The sequence below is a fragment of the Vanessa tameamea genome, chromosome 5 (genome assembly GCF_037043105.1).
Source record: "Vanessa tameamea isolate UH-Manoa-2023 chromosome 5, ilVanTame1 primary haplotype, whole genome shotgun sequence".
In the NCBI taxonomy this organism is placed as follows: domain Eukaryota; kingdom Metazoa; phylum Arthropoda; class Insecta; order Lepidoptera; family Nymphalidae; genus Vanessa; species Vanessa tameamea.
In genome coordinates, this window is record NC_087313.1 from 3,056,204 (window position 1) to 3,072,782 (window position 16,579).

The 16,579-nt window shown below is 33.5% G+C and overlaps 1 protein-coding gene across 1 annotated transcript in view; it reads left to right on the forward strand.

Annotated features, from left to right (window-relative positions):
* Positions 1-301: 301 nt before the first annotated feature.
* LOC113392440 (acetylcholinesterase-like) overlaps positions 302-16,579 on the forward strand; it is a 58,980-nt gene continuing 42,702 nt past the window's right edge. The window contains exon 1 of the mRNA XM_026628874.2: positions 302-427. The gene's annotated coding sequence lies outside the window, so the exon portion shown is untranslated. The remainder of the gene's footprint in view (positions 428-16,579) is intronic.

The following is a 16,579-nucleotide window of genomic DNA, read 5'->3' on the forward strand; positions in this document are numbered from 1 at the left end:
ATTTCACCCAAAATCTATAATGCTAGACTACTATCTGGGTAACAAATTTGTTTACAGACTTCTTATGATAATGTATTTATCGCTTTAAAACCTAAACCTCATTCACTACTGAACTAGTAGTGCAATGTAAGTTAATAATGCGGACTCGAAAAGCAATGGATGTGAAACAGCTTATATTGTGACGTTGGAGGTGTGTACGTTGGTTCCCAGCAGAGTAGGTCTACAGATCGGGCCTACAATGCACGTTGTTTATCCGCTAGGGTGCGGGGGAGGGGTACGGCGTGCGCGGGCAGGGGCTCCTGGCCGGGCCCAGAGTAGTCAGTCTGTAGCCGCCCTCCGCCGCAGTTGCACGCGACCGCGAGTGCACCAGTGCCCCCTCTAATCAGATCCGACCTTCAATCCGAAAGAACGAGACGACTATATCCAGGTGAGCCCGATTACAATTTTCGAAAAAAAATATCCGTTTTATTTTATTTAATGTTACTAAATTTTAATGTGATTCATTATATAATTATTAATTAGCTTTTTATTTGATCTTTATACGAATATCCGTCGACTATTAAAAAATAAGCTCTACGAGTGCTACGTTCGTAGCATTCGTAGAGTGTAGATGTAGTTGAGTTGATTACTGTAGAAAAATCGTTCGGAAGACAAACATATTAGGTACGTTTCACTTGTTTTGCGGATTTCTGCGTCTGAAGGTTTCAGGGTCAAGACAAGGACTTCGAAGTGGTTCGAGTGAAAGGGCATGTTGATAATTTGCGGGATCAAATGGGGTGAACGATGGCAATGCGCCGTTCCGCCCGCGATGTCATTCGCCGTAATTGTCCTGAAAGCCTCGACCTTGTTCGTAGGCACACCGTGGGCCCTTTGTTCCGCGGGACTGCTCACGCTGATTGAACGATTAATCTGTAAACAGTAGATTCATTACTTGATTAAAAATACAGATTTTTTAATGTTCAATTTGAGATATACTAATGACGGCAGTTATGTACATAGGTGTTTTATTTAAAATTTAATATTAACGGGTAAAAGAATATTAACATTTTACTTATTCTTATAAATAAATATGATAAAATATAGAGTCAAAAAAAAACTAAATTAATATTATACAATTTATACAACTGGACAGAGATACGCGCCACCAGTAGAGAGAAGTACGTTGAACGGTTATTTAGGTAAAAATTGCAATAAACAAAACAAAAGAGATACGTATTAACGTATCAAGTTAAATAAAAATGCACAATAGTTTAAAATAAAGATGAACATCAATTGTTTCGGAAATGTATGATGATTAGTGAACGAAAGAATTTAAAAATAAAATATATTTTAGCAATTTCGATTGTAATATTTTGTATCATAATCAGTTTACAATTTGTAATTAAAAAGATAATATAATTTGAAAAGTAATTTATATTAAAGCTATCCATTATTGTCGTTAAATATAACGTTAAATCAAAATCAAGACCATCTTTTTTCAAGTAGTCTCTTTTGGAGAGTATTGCATCGTTGTGTTTAAGAATGTAGGTCCTACTTAAAAGAACCGGCATGAAATCAGTAGTTACGCTTTTTCTCGAATTAAATACAGAGTCAACTAATCTATAATTATAAATGTTAACAAACTTACAATTGTTAATTTAACAATAAATAAAGAAAATGCGTCAATTTTTTCGCGAGATATACAATAATTTTATAAGTAGAATCCTAACATTTAAACAAGTAATACAGTCTGTTTGTATGTAGTTGCTTGCTTATGATGTTGCCACTACTGAGATGCTCGATTGAAGAATCCTTTCGGGACAATAAAGACAAAATAGTTTTTTCATTCCAGGTATTTTTACATTTCAAAGTATGTAAGTAACAGAGAGTAATATCCTATTGCTGGGCTAAGGTATCTTCTCCTTTTTGAGGAGGTTTTCCTAAACCGTATTAATTATACCACTTTCTTGGTAGTAGGGTTTTGTGCCCGTCTGGGTAGGTACTACCCACTCATTCGATATTCTACCTCCAAGCAGCAGTACTTAGTATTGCTGTGTTCCGGTTTGAAGGGTGAGTGAGCCAGTGTAACGACAGGCACAAGGGACATAATATCTTAGTTCCGAAGGTTGGTGGCGCATTGGCGATGTAAGGAATGGTTAATATTTCCTACAGCGACATTGTCTGTGGGCGGTGGTGACCACTTACCATCAGGTAGCCAATATGCTCGTCCGCCAACATACGCCAATAAAAAAACATATTCCAACTATTCCTGCATCAAATGTGTCACTGATATAATTTATATGATTTAATAAAGAAAATTTAATAGTTGATAATATTGTTTGGTAGTGTAAACTACCAGTTTAAACGCTTCTCCCTTGGCAATGACTTCGCTCATGGGAAAATTGAGCTCCGTATTTAAATAATGAGGTGTTAAATATTTAATGTTTCATGCCCTTTAAGCCACGAACACTTTACACGCGATCTGCCATATGTTTAACTTTAATGTAGTTTATTATCTAATTGTTTTGTACTAAACGAACTAACTACCTTAGTCCAGCAGTGGGAGATTTATAGGCTGAGACTGAATGAATTAATTTCGTTGTAGACTCAAATATCAAAATTAATCTGATGAAATATTCTTTTTCTTTGTTAAGTATTTTTTGTAGTATTTTTATAGCGCTAATTAAAACAATAAAATAAGACATTTCTTATGATTATTAATAGTAAAATATTACGTAGTTTTATATTTTTATTAATTGTAAATTATCACTAATTATTCGCTCTTACAATAGTGCTTGGAACGAAGCACGGTTTAATGTAAAAACATTTATGTTTAATATTCGTATGAATAATAAGCAAATAATTTACAATAAAAGGTCCTATTTGTAATATTTACTTATCAAAACCATAAATCTATGGGTTTATTTTATTTTATATCATTAAAACTTGCGTAAGATGTTGTCGTATCGTTTAACCTATATCGATCAAGTAATGATTTGCTTGAGGTCAAAGCGTTTTTACAAGGCGAAGGTTGTTATAAAAACCTTTGGTTTGTGTCTACAATTAATAAATATAAATTGTGATTGTCGAAATCAAAACATGCTTTATTCAAGTAGACTTTTTTACTAGCAGTCATTTTACAAAACATTGGTTCGGGATATGGATTGAATGAATATGCAGAAGACGCGGCAAGAAACTCAGTAGTTACTCTTTTCCACATTTAAAATACAAAGTTATGTAAGTTAAATACAATTATACATATTTATCCTGTCTGGAAGTCAACAAGTATTGAAATTGAAAGGTCTTTATCCGTCATGTGAATTTACATATATATGAAACATTTTTATTGAAACATTTTGACGCAAGTAGGATTGACAGCTGTCATGCTTTAAGTTGCGACTATTTGATATTCAGGCGCATAGAGTTCAACATTTTGATTTTTAAATTAGCCATATTTTTCTTTTTTTGCATGGAAAACAAAAGGGTCTGAAACGGTTGTTTTGAAGGACAAACATATAATGAAAAATCTTTGATTATATTTTTAGGCAAGGAAACATTGCATACGCAGAATAACTCACGAGAGTTTTATTACGATCGGATGAATGCTTAACCAACGTATACATGACATATCTAATAATATCGATTTTAAATTCAAATAAATCAACATATATTTAAATGTATTAGGAAATAAATCTGTTAAATTGCAACGTAGGTATGTTAACCTAAGCGCAGTGGGCTGTTAGTAAAAACGTAAGCAGTACGTCACTATAACCACGTGCTCAGACAATGCGTGGGCTGAACCAAAATAAACCGGTTGTGTAGGCGGGTTTAAATTTAACTCAGTCTCAACGTGAATTAAGAGTTGAATAGGTTATTATCGATCTTTGAAGTAAAGTTAACTGCCCTTGAATATTACTGTTTTTTATATTTTAGTGTTTGTCGTTTAAGTGGTTTCCGTGTCTCGGTAAGATCGTGAATCTGTTCGTCCTTCGCTTGAATTCTTTCCGCTCGTTTCAGATGGGATTGCATTAGATTATGAGAATGCTGGAATGGAGAATGTACCTGTGTTGACTGTGTATGTGCACTATATTGTCCGGTGCAATTGATAAGTATCTTTTCAGAATGAGCGCCGCGGTCAGGTCAACAATTATTGGCGCTAATTCTGAAAAGATGTAACGTTCTAGTATCCAGTAATAATAAAGGCCTTTATTGAGTTACAGAATTATAAAACTAACTCAAGTGTCATTAAAAGGTTTCATCCGGAATATAAATCCGAATTAAGAATTAATAAAAGAATATTTTTGGTTGGTTTCCAGCTGTTAAGAATAAAGTAAGCCAATCTCAAACTCTAGGCATGTTAAGAGCAATGAAGAGTTTTTATCTATTTCGCTTCCCTAAAATTTAGCGTCTCAACGAGAGTGTGGAGGAGATCAGACGACAATGCCAAAATATTACAATAAACGATAAATATATAAAAACTGGTGGAAACTTATCTGAGGAGAAATTTTCGAGTTCAACAAATCGTTTAAAGAGAGCTGTAGTATATTTATTACAAGAAATTCACGATATCATTTAAATTAAGTTAACCAATAAACTAAAGACTTCTTCGAAACGCATCTTCAGGTGCAATATTTTGTACATTGCTTTATTTTGTACCTATTTTATTTTTATGGACTGTTTTGTTAGCGTGCGTGATAATTAGTATTTCTATTACTGTAATAATATTATTATTCTTGCAATAAGGCCAGGCTGGCTACTCCCAAACATAATATTGCGGGCATGCTTAGATTCACCATATATTCTCAGTCCATGGCAATAGAGGAATAACACGACTGACAGTTTTACGTACTTTACTAGGGAGTGCAGCACTGCCAACTTTACAGCTGCTGCTGCTATTAAGAATTCCTTGGCAGCCTTGTAAGGTAGACTAGACTAATGAGGTAATTAAGCTTTATCTTAACACTCATATATATACAAGGGACGTAACATCTCAGTACCTAAGGTTGGTGGCGCATTGGTTATGTAAAAAATGCTTAAAACGACGCTGATGTTTATGGCCAGCGGTGACCACTTATCAGGTGGACCATTTGCCCATCCACCTATCTTAACATATAAATCTGGTTATCGGTAGAATAATTGATGAGTAGGGGGTACTTACCCAGCGGTGCTTGCGCAAAGCTCTAAAACTTCGTGAATATATGTAACGGACACACTTCCTTTCCCTCATTAGTAATTTAATGTTCGTAAGAAGAAGACAGGATATACATATATGTTGAAGAATAATATTTAAATATAGTGTAAGTTTTGACTTGTGTTCGATTTAATAGCGATACTCACAGTGACAAAAGACGCATTAACAGTTACATGAATTCACGTGAGTCGTTAGAGTGGGATTTAAACTCTTGACTGTACTGCGCGTGCACACTCTTAATATTGGATGAACAATTAATATCAAATATACAAAAGCAGTTAAAATTCAACTCTATGTTGTTAATATTAATGAAGACGTAAACTAATAAAGAAGAGAAAATTAGAATATTTTGAAATGTGACCTCCTACAGGCAGGAAAAGTACAGGCAGACGGCTATACGGTTATACATCAACCCATCTGTAAAAACTTGCGGCAATGGTTTGGTAGGCACGATAATTATATTTAAAGTAGCTATAGTAATTAATGATACCAAACTTAGTAAAGTAAAATAACAGCGTATAAATGTCTCAAAGCTGGGCTAATGCTTGCTCTCCTTACGAGGAAAATGTCGGGTGCACACACTTGTTTTAAAGCTATTTTTTATATCTACACATGTATGTCACTATTTTTTTTCACCAATGTACATGAAATAAATTATAAACACATATTAAATACATGATAACTCAATGGTGACACACAGTCTTCGGATAAGATTTATATGGCTATAGATTTACACAGCTACTGGACCATCACAGCTCTTCAAAAGAATAAGACATATTCAGAAGATTTAACACAAGACAATATGATCGATTATTCAATTAGTAGTAATGGAAAGTACTATAGAACATTCTAGAATTTGACATCAACGTTTTCTTACGTAAAGGTCACTACGCCAATGTCAGGCGTAAGTATTGGCTCATTGATTTACCATTAGGGGACTTATTTGTTCTTTCCGTCTTTTCATTTTCAATAAACATAGCTTTGAGGCGAGGTAAGGCATATTAACGGCTATGTAGAGCGTATTAGATATAACTTATTTTGTCAACGTAGGGGAAGGAAATTGACAGGCGTACTGCAATCGAATGCCATAATTCCAGAATTATTACAAAACATCAAAACTTTCTTTGAAAGTTTTTGAAACTCTGATATATATCTACATTTAAAAGGTGGGATACAATGTTACTTTATGTTTACTAGCATGCTTTAACCGATATGGCCCAGTGGTTAGAACGCGTGCATCTTAACCGATGATTGCGGGTTCAAACCCAGGCAAGCACCACTGAATTTTCATGTGCATAATTTGTGTTTATAATTCATCTCGTGCTCGGTGGTGAAGAAAAACATCGTGAGGAAACCTGCATGTGTCTAATTTCAACGAAATTCTGCCACATGTCTATTTGACCAAACCGCATTGGAGCAGCGTAGTGGAATATGCTCCAAACCTTCTCCTCAAAGAGAAGAGGAGGCCTTAGTCCAGTAGTGGGCAATTTACAGGCTGTTAATGTTGTTACTAGGAAGCCTCAAAGCAAGCTTCATACGGGTTCAAAAGGAAAATAATATGATGTAATGAATATATAATTTATATCTTATACCTTCCAGGAATAACGTAGTTTTCTACAAGTGCAAATATTTTTTGAAAAAAAAAGGTAGTTCACACTACATACAAAAAAAATACCTCTTTATAATATTAGTGTAGATAAACAGGAAAATAATACAAGAGTTCAGTTTATTTCAAACGGCACTAAACCATATCAAAAGAAATCCAATATTAAGACAAGAAATACTTTTGTACCGATTAAAAATGTTGTATATTAATAACGTTAAACTAGAATTTTGAAAGTTATTTGTACACGTAGTGCTATGAGCGTATTATTTGTTAAGAAAAAAAAGGGTTCTTTATCAGAGTATATATAGCATATTTAAGGTTAGGACTCTTTAGTGAGGATAAAACATTCTCGTGTCAGACGGACTGCTCTTACATAACATCGTATATTATCTAATCAACTAAAGAATAAAGAACATTTAATTAATATAAATAAAGAAGAGATAATTGAAATTCATTCTGAGTGCATGTGAGTTTGTGTGAGGCGAGTAGAGTGTCATGTATATGTGTGTGTGTGTTTATGATTGATATGCATGTGGTGTGTGTTGCTTTAATGAGTAAAAATAATTCCATAAGCAGGTAAAGGCCACGTATTATTCAAATGAAAATTGCCATTCACATTGAATATTTTGAATAAGTATGAGCACAAGAGGAAAAATACGAGAATTCGTTATCTTAATGCTTAAGTACGTTACGAGAGGATAAATCACTTGGCTCACTATTGCAGTTCCATTTTGTAAGAAGTGACTTCGTATCTCCGTCGTGAAATATTGAAAATCGATTTACAGTGATACTAGTTTAATTCGTATTATACTACAAGGAATTCAATGAAACTTGGTATAAAGCAAGGTAGGACCTCAAGGCATGTGTTATTTTTTTTATATGTAGAATATACGATGCTCCCCCTAACGCCCGATCCATCTAATATTTTAAAAAGTACTTATTTTATTTTTTATAATACGTGTTTGCCTTCTTTTATAAAATTAATATGAGCTAGCGCGTCTTTACGAAGTATTGCATCTGGTATATATAACAAATATAAAATTAATAGAAAAAAAATCTAAGTTTCTTTCGCCTTTTCTTTTTAGTTCTCAAGTATTTATTTAAGAACGATGATAGATTTTTTATAATCATCAATCAGATTTAATAGATATATAATTGCTTCACATAATTTCCGACGTAAAGAACATACAACTCGGTGAAACAAATACGTAAATGTTTATTAGAAGGTTTGCTGTATAAATATATCGCCGCGAGGTGGTTAAGTACTTCCCCATGGAATGGCTCGCAATAGTCACCATTGCCGTTCCTGTTATATTGGCACCAAAGTTAATTGTAACCATTCCTTACATCGCCAATGCGCGACCAACCTATGTTATGTCCCTTGTGCTTGTAATTACACTGGCTAACTCACCCTTCGAACCGTAACCAAAAATATAATAAGTATTGTTGCTTGGCGGTAGAATTTTAGACTTTGAATTTCAAAATGTTTCAACTGCAAACGGTACAAAGATATAATATTGAATTAGAGTCGGATATTTGCGACCCTTGTCTGCTTCAGCATTTTCCGCTGCGGCTCCGGCCCTTAACATTATTTTCCAGACACGAGACGGGGCCAATATGTCAGCGCATGTAGCATCCCTCAATAAGGTTACTACTAATATATAAATATATTGCTATCTCAATTTGATACAAACGAAGTAACAAAAGAATATTCTAATCTGGTATAAAATATACACACTTTAAAACAACACAAGTAAAACAAATCAAAATATATGTTCCACAAAAAGCGAACTTAATGTTATAAGAATTCTCTACCAGACAACCTTAGGAAATACAGAAAGGAACATTTGGTGTGCAAAAATGTATAATATACTCTATAATATAAAACTGTTGTATAAGTATTTATATGTTTCATTAAAATAATTAAAATGAAACTATTTGTTCTTTATGAACTGGTATATAAAATCGACTTCACTCGATCGAGTACTACAATTAGCTAATTTAAATGAATAAGCCTTATATAATATTTATGATTATAAGTAATATATTTATTTAATCTTCCCAGTCCCCGCAGACGTGTACTTCGTGCCTTACTATTATATAGTTGAGTTTAGCAGTTTGATGTGCCGCCATGTTTTTGTTTCCAGGTAGCATTACAATCGGAATTTCAGGATCACAATTTGCTCTCTGTGGCTTTCGATGAGCGTTTTAAATAACATTTTTTTAAAATGAAATTGAAAAACACGAACGCCTAGAAAGAACGAATTTATAACCAATGTCTCTCGGGATGAAGAATGTATCTATCAATACCTCGTACATCCAAATCTGTTCAGAAATTAAAAAGTTATGATTGTATAAAGAAACTCAATACATACATGAACCTTGAAAATATTATACTCCTTGGACACATTTATATAGTTAAAATTTCTTATTTATAATATTATATCGTAATAATAAATCATTTATTCAAATAGTCTATATTCATTTAAAAAACGAACTATATAAAAAATTACATGAAGATCAACTAAAATTATATAAGATAACAAATAAATCACCGTACTATTAAATAAATCGTGATTACTTTTAATACTATTATATTAATCAATTCGCATTCACAAGCGTTTTTTATTGAGGAATTCTCGATAAGTCCGAGGAAGACGGAAGACGGACGCAACGAAGGCAGCGACTTAATTTCGAGTTAAATCGAGAATTACTCCCTAATTAAAACGGGAACAGTCACTTCTCCTCGTTTTAATATTAGTGCGATTAAATCACACTAAACCAAACTTACAGTAAATCTTTTTGCTTCAGTCGCATCAAACTTAAAATTGCGTTAAATCTTAATAATTATTCTTTATTTGGTGTTAGGGCTTTGTGCCAGCTTGGGTAGATACCACCCACTCATCAGATATTCTACCGCTAAACAACAGTACTCAGTATTGTTGTGTTCCGCTTTGAAGGTGTGAAGGGTTTGAGTGAGCCAGTGTAACTACAGGCACAAGGGACACAACACCTTAGTTCCCAAGGTTGGTGGCGCATTGGTGATGTAAGGAATGGTTAATATAAGAAATATTATAATACAGCGCCATTGTCTATGGGCGATGGTGACCATTAACCATCAGGTGGCCCACCAAGCTATGCCATAAAAAATGATTTTTGTTATTAAAGAGTGTTCGGAAGGTACATATTCTATGGTCACTAAATTGAATGTTTGAAGCAAAAAGTGTACTGTAAGCTTGGTTTCGTTTGAACCCAGCTCGATTGTATATATCTAGTGATGTTTCAGACTGTTCATTGTGATGTACGATCTCTCCATCATGACTCAGTGAACCGACTAGATTATTAGTAACAATACACCATCGATGACACGTTTGTAGTCAAATGTTTATAGTATGTGATAGTGTTTATAATAGATATAAAATATTTAAAAAAATCCACATTTTGAGTGTATACATTCTTAAAATCATAACAAATAAGCTCAAATTCAAGAAGTAATGTATATATATATATTTGTATATTGTATTTGCAAAATTGTTCAGTTTAACAAGTTAATCATAATAACAGACCGACAGATACCTCCTCTCTTCTTAAAAATAAAGTTTGGAACTTATTCCACAACGTTGCTCCAGTGAGGGTTGGTTATACACGTGGCAGAAGTACACCACATGTAGGTTTCCTCACTATATGTTATAACTCAGTCGTACCCATGTTCGCACCCGCAATGTTTGCCTAAAATTCAAGTGTTCTATCCAGTGGGTTATGTCGGCACTTAATCTCACCAACCATAATGTAACATTAACAGCCTGTTAATTTCCCACTGCTAGGCTAAGGCCTCCTCTTCCTTTGAGGAGAAGGTTTGGAGTATATTCCACCATGCTGCTCAATGCGGGTTGGTGGATACACATGTGGCAGAATTTCGTTGAAATTAACACATGCAGGTTTCCTCACGATGTTTCCTTCACCGAGCACGAGATGAATATAAATAAAAATTAAGCATATGAAAATTTAGTGGTGCTTGCCTGGGGTTGAACCCGCAATCATCGGTTAAGATGCACGCGTTCTAATCTGGGCCATTTCGGCTCTTAACCCACCATAAACGATAAGATATGGCAAATTGTATGAATCAAGCATATATGTCCTAATTTAACGCGAATGAAACCGCGGTGACCACCTATAGTTACCAAATTATCCCGTATTCAGGACTAAAATTAAATTTGGATTAGCAGAAACACGGATGCTATGGCAAATGATTGGTGGTAGGACTTTGTGCCCCCCCCCCACCCTTCTGGTGAAACCTAATATAACCTAATCCTAATGAGTGCATCTCATCAGATATTCTACCGCCAAACAGTAATACTTAATATTATTGTATTCCAGTTTGAAGGGTGAGTGAGATAGCGTAATTACAGGCACAAGGAACGTAAAATCTTAGCTCCCAAGGTTGGTAGCGCTTTGGAAATCTAAGGAATGGTTAATATTTCTAGCGCCTATGGCCATTTATCATCAATTGGCCCTTTTGTCCGACCTCCTACTAATCAATAGGTACCAAATAAATATATACTTAACCAAACCAACGTGTAATCAAATAATGCATATTTTGGCCCTTTAACTTCCTTGACCTTTTAACTTCCTAAAATAAATATTTTCTACTATAAATCGAAGTTCTGCAATACCTATTAAATTGGAGAAATATTTCGCTACAACGATTTCATTAGCTGTTCATTTTATTTTGTTTCCTCATTTTTGGTCTACTTATGGGATTTAATGGAATAAGCCAAAATCTTCTCGATTCGGGACCCCTTAGCAATTGGCTACGCTGCCTAATAAATAATCCGGCCCAGCGGTAATATCAATGTTATGTATGTATTTGTTTTAGCCATGTGTTAGATTTGTTGCTATTATTGTTGTTGAAAAGCTATCGAAGATTCATTTTTATCATTCAATTTAGATATTATATGATATCTCATATATACATATAATAAAATTGGAGTGTCTGTTTGTAATATTAAAATAACCGCGTTTTACTAAATGCATGTATGTATACACGGTACATATACCTAAATAACATTTTTTACAATTTTTGTCTGCCTGTCTGTCTGTTTGTTTCGGCTAATCTCTAGAACGGCTGGACCGATTTTGACGGGACTTTCACTGGCATATAGCTGATGTAATAAGGAGTAACTTAGGACACTTTTATATTAGAATTATATGTAAAATAATAATAAAGTCGCGGGCACAGCTAGTTATTAATAAGAATCAAATCAGACAAACATTTAAAAAAAATAAAAACGCAGTGGTTACACGTAATCGGTGATATGTAAAAAAAAAAAAAAATCGTAGTCGATAATTCTTGACATTCTACAATACCATTTCCCTGCGAAGAATTCCAACTAACCTAGATATTTTATTCATTATATACCATCGCGATATGGTTCCTAAGAGAACTTGACCTTCCAACGTTCGTGCGCCGCGGCGATATATCACCCCTCCTTGGCAGATAACTACAAATAAACCAACACGATAGTTACCATCGTTTTTTGAGATTGTACACCCGATTAATTTCCCTCGAAGGTTCTTTTTGAAGGTTAGCTTTGATTGCTGAATTTATTTCAAATGTTTGTTTTTTAATTTACATTTCCATGAAAACTTTTTTAACGGCGAATTTATTTATTTGCGGTAACTTAAATAAATCATTACTATTATCTTATACATAAATACATTTATCGAATTAGAGTTGCATATCATATAATTATAAAGTTCCAACTTTCATGAACTTTATATAAATATTAAATAATAAAACGTTTGTTAGTTCTTAAAGCACCTCATAAATATTGGACTGAAAAAACACGCTGGGATTTTAGTGTAAAAAGAGCTTGATTGAATATAAAAATACATATTAGTAAACAAAAGGTAGAGCTACATTAAAGTGTTTCAGAACACACAGTGAATTGTTTGAAGCGCCCAGCGACTACCGCAATACATACTCCACGTAACCACTCAACAAATAGTCGAATAAAAAATTCAAAACACATCAAATTTATATAAAAAAAAACAGACAATAATTTCGGGTGCTAGCGAGCCCAAACCGCAGGCGGCGCATACCGCAGCACGCCGCACTGCGGTACATGCGAGACCATCGCGCACACCGGTCATTAATCGACCTTCACTTGTGTCCGTCACTGTACCATCGAGTGCTTTCATGCAAACCGATTACATCTTTACACAGTGCATACGACGATACAGTTGAGTACACTTCGGTTCGATTTCAGTTTCGACTTCTTGTTCAGTTACTCGAAGAAACCTTGATTGATAGTTTTGATCATGAATTTACCTTTCTGTAATTGATTAAAATATTACAATACAATTTGATACAATTAAAGCAATATTTAAAACTTAAGGAAAACTACATTAGTATAAGGTATTTAGTACGAAAGTACACTCGCATTCAAATTAAATTTATGATTTTTCTATGATCATTTTATTGGTTAAATAAAGTACAGTTACGCCAATTATACATAAAATAATACGAATAAATTATCGTAAATTAAGATATTTGTAGAAATCAATTAATTTATTGTCGTTTTATATAAACATCTCTAAAGCTTTGGAACTGTTAATTATAGCATTCTTAAGTTAAAGACTTGTTACTTGACAGTACAAACTATAATTCGAATAAAAGAAAACGTATTATCTTTACATTCAAATCTAATGCAAGTGTCGCAACGATAGCACGTCGTTTGTTAGTGTTGGGGTGATTTAGAATGTGTGATGGATGTCAACGGTGGTGAGGCCGTGACAAATGATTCCATTTGCGAGCACGCGCGAGTTGAATGACACTCGTTACGTACTTAGACGCTTACTATTGTAGATCTAAGATTATAATTATCAACAAAGATTTTACAAAAAAAAAAGTAAAATGTTTGCGAGTGTGAGTGGCTATGTTAACATGGATGTTTATAAGTGTATATAAAACATTAATTATTATCAATAAAAATCAATTGTCAAAAAATATTTTAATCGAAATGACTTGTGTCTATGTTAACTTCGGCGATGTCGGCCATTTGCGTAGGCGACTTTAATAGTTCTTAAGTGTCAAATCTATATTCTCTTTTCTTTCACAAATATAGTCCGATGTGACACGACTCAGGATAGATCTCGTACAGGAATAGTTCCGTACCTTACGAGGCAAGAATGTTACACGGCCTATTTCTTAATCGTGGGCTTACATCTGAGTTTGCCTTGCAAGAAAATCCTAATAAATTTTCATTGGACCAAACGAGGGTTTTGGTTCTAGTTACTCGTAATCTTCAGTCTTATAAGATAGTTACTAGATCAACGAGGCAGACAAGCAAACACTACTAATTAGTTGCAGGACTTAGTGCAGACCCATCTGGGAAAAACAGCAATACTGAGCATTGTTATGTTCTAATTTGTATGCTGAGTGAGCTAGTGTAGCTACAGGCGCAAGGGTCATAATATCTTACTTCGCGATCGGTGGCACATTGGCGATGAAAGGATTGGTTAATATTTCAGTGCCAATGTCATCAGCAAATATCATTGTCAATGCAATTTGCAAATCCGCCTCAATATATATAGATTAAGCAAGATATATCTAGTCTAGATAGTTCGTCACCATTGGACCACCAAAGAAGAAATATTAAGCATTCCAGATACAGTGAATTTACCGCCAAGAATGAATAATAAGAAATAATGTCACTTCATTATGAGCGTGCTTCATAATAAGCCACCTATCAAGTTAAATTAATAGTTTTATCAAGTAAAATCTTATCACTATTAAGTTATTACATATGCATATTATAATAGAGGCCTCCATCTTCTGGTGTGCTGTAAAACCTAACGGAAACTTATCAAAGACAATGAAAATTGAAAATAGACAATTTAATTACTTTTTATTGATACGACATACTCCTAATATATTTTGTAGGACATGTAAAACATTTAAAATATCACATTACATATTCAACCGTGACAGTATATTTTACTATATTTATACAAAACTATGCCCTATATCAATCGAAGACGGTTTAAAGTTAAATAAACCTTATAATAAATATTGGTCAAAATCACATACATTACTCTGGTCCCAATGTAAGAAGCTAAAGCGCTTGTGTTATGGAAAATCAGAAGTAACGACAGTACCACAAACACGCAGACTCAAGACAATATAGAAAACTAGTGAACTTTTTCTACATCGACTTAACGGCGGGGAACTGAAACCGGGACCTCGGAGTGGCGTACCCATGAAAACCGGTGTACACACTACTCGACCACGGAGGTCGTCATACCTAACCTTAGATTTACATATTACATATGGTATATTTATACAAAACTAGTCACCTTGATCATAATGTAACTTTAATTTTACTTTCAAATTTACAATAGTAACTTCGCTGATAATCAAAACGTATTTTTTTCACGAAACTACGATGAATCCCATAGGAAATGCAACTTATATAACAACAACCAATGATATCGCGTGAATTCAATGCCAAAGTTGCTTATTTGTCTATATGGCTCCTGTGATTGGAATAGTCGATAGGCGTTTATTATTGGCAAACCATAGGGAATATAGTTATTTAATATCACACTTATGCGTAAACAATACTTTTATCATTGTTGCTGGAAGTGCTTTCTGTTCACATATCGTTATAATAGATTGTATTACTGTTCCGGTTTTAAGAAGGAGTCAGCTAGTCCATTTAAATATTTAATTATTTAGAAAACAAACAATATAAGAACACTTTTTTAGTAAATATACATATAATATAAGAAAATCATAAAAACAATATAAAAATAAAAACAGAAGTGTTATACACTAAAATAAAGTTAAATATATTACGTAAACTATGTTTGAATTACAATATTTATTATAATTTTACATGCACGTAACAAGAACACATTCGTTGAATAATCATACTTTCAAAGGGGTACATAAAATTAAGATTGGTTTCTTCTTTATTAGTTCTTTAATAGTGTTTCTAAACTGTAGAGCAAAAGATAAATCCAAGATAGAACTGACATAAGCATTAAAAAGAAGAATCAGGTTGAAGGTATTTTTAAATTCCTTAGTCAAACTTACTAAATACTAGCGTTGATAAACTTTAGCTTTTATTTAATATAAAATAAAAAATAATATGGCAAGCAAAAGTTACTATGTCACATTTTTTTATACTTGAGTGTAAAAGGTTATTTTCATAGTAATTATCTAATTTATTGACATGAGTTTGAAGTAATAAAGAATCTTGAGGCGATTTAATTATTTTGAATTTTTTCTTGTGTATATTATGCTACAATTAGGAATATATAGAATAATATCAGTCATAAATTTATTAAATTATAATGGCCCGAGGAGAGATCCTTGGGGAACACCATAGGTAACTTGTACAAACGATGTACAGAAACCTTTAATAGCAAGCGATCTCTCAAATCAAATTCAAGTCAACGAAGCAAGTCACCGTGTATACTAACGGCAGCAAGTTTTTTAACCGAGAAAGAATGAGAGGTCTTATCAAAGGCTTTTGAATAGTCAGTATATACAACATCCATCTGACCACTATTGTTCATCACTGTTGTAAGTTGATGAGTAAACTCACAAAGATTCCTTTCAGTTGATCTAATGTTGATGAATCCGTGTTGCTGGTCGATGATCAGCGGCCTTAGAACGAAACATAACTGATCATAAATATTTTTTTTAAATAATTTAGCTATAGTGCTTAGTTTAGATATAATCGTGCTTATCTCCGGTCTTATAAATTGGCTCTAGAAATGATTGTTTCCATGCC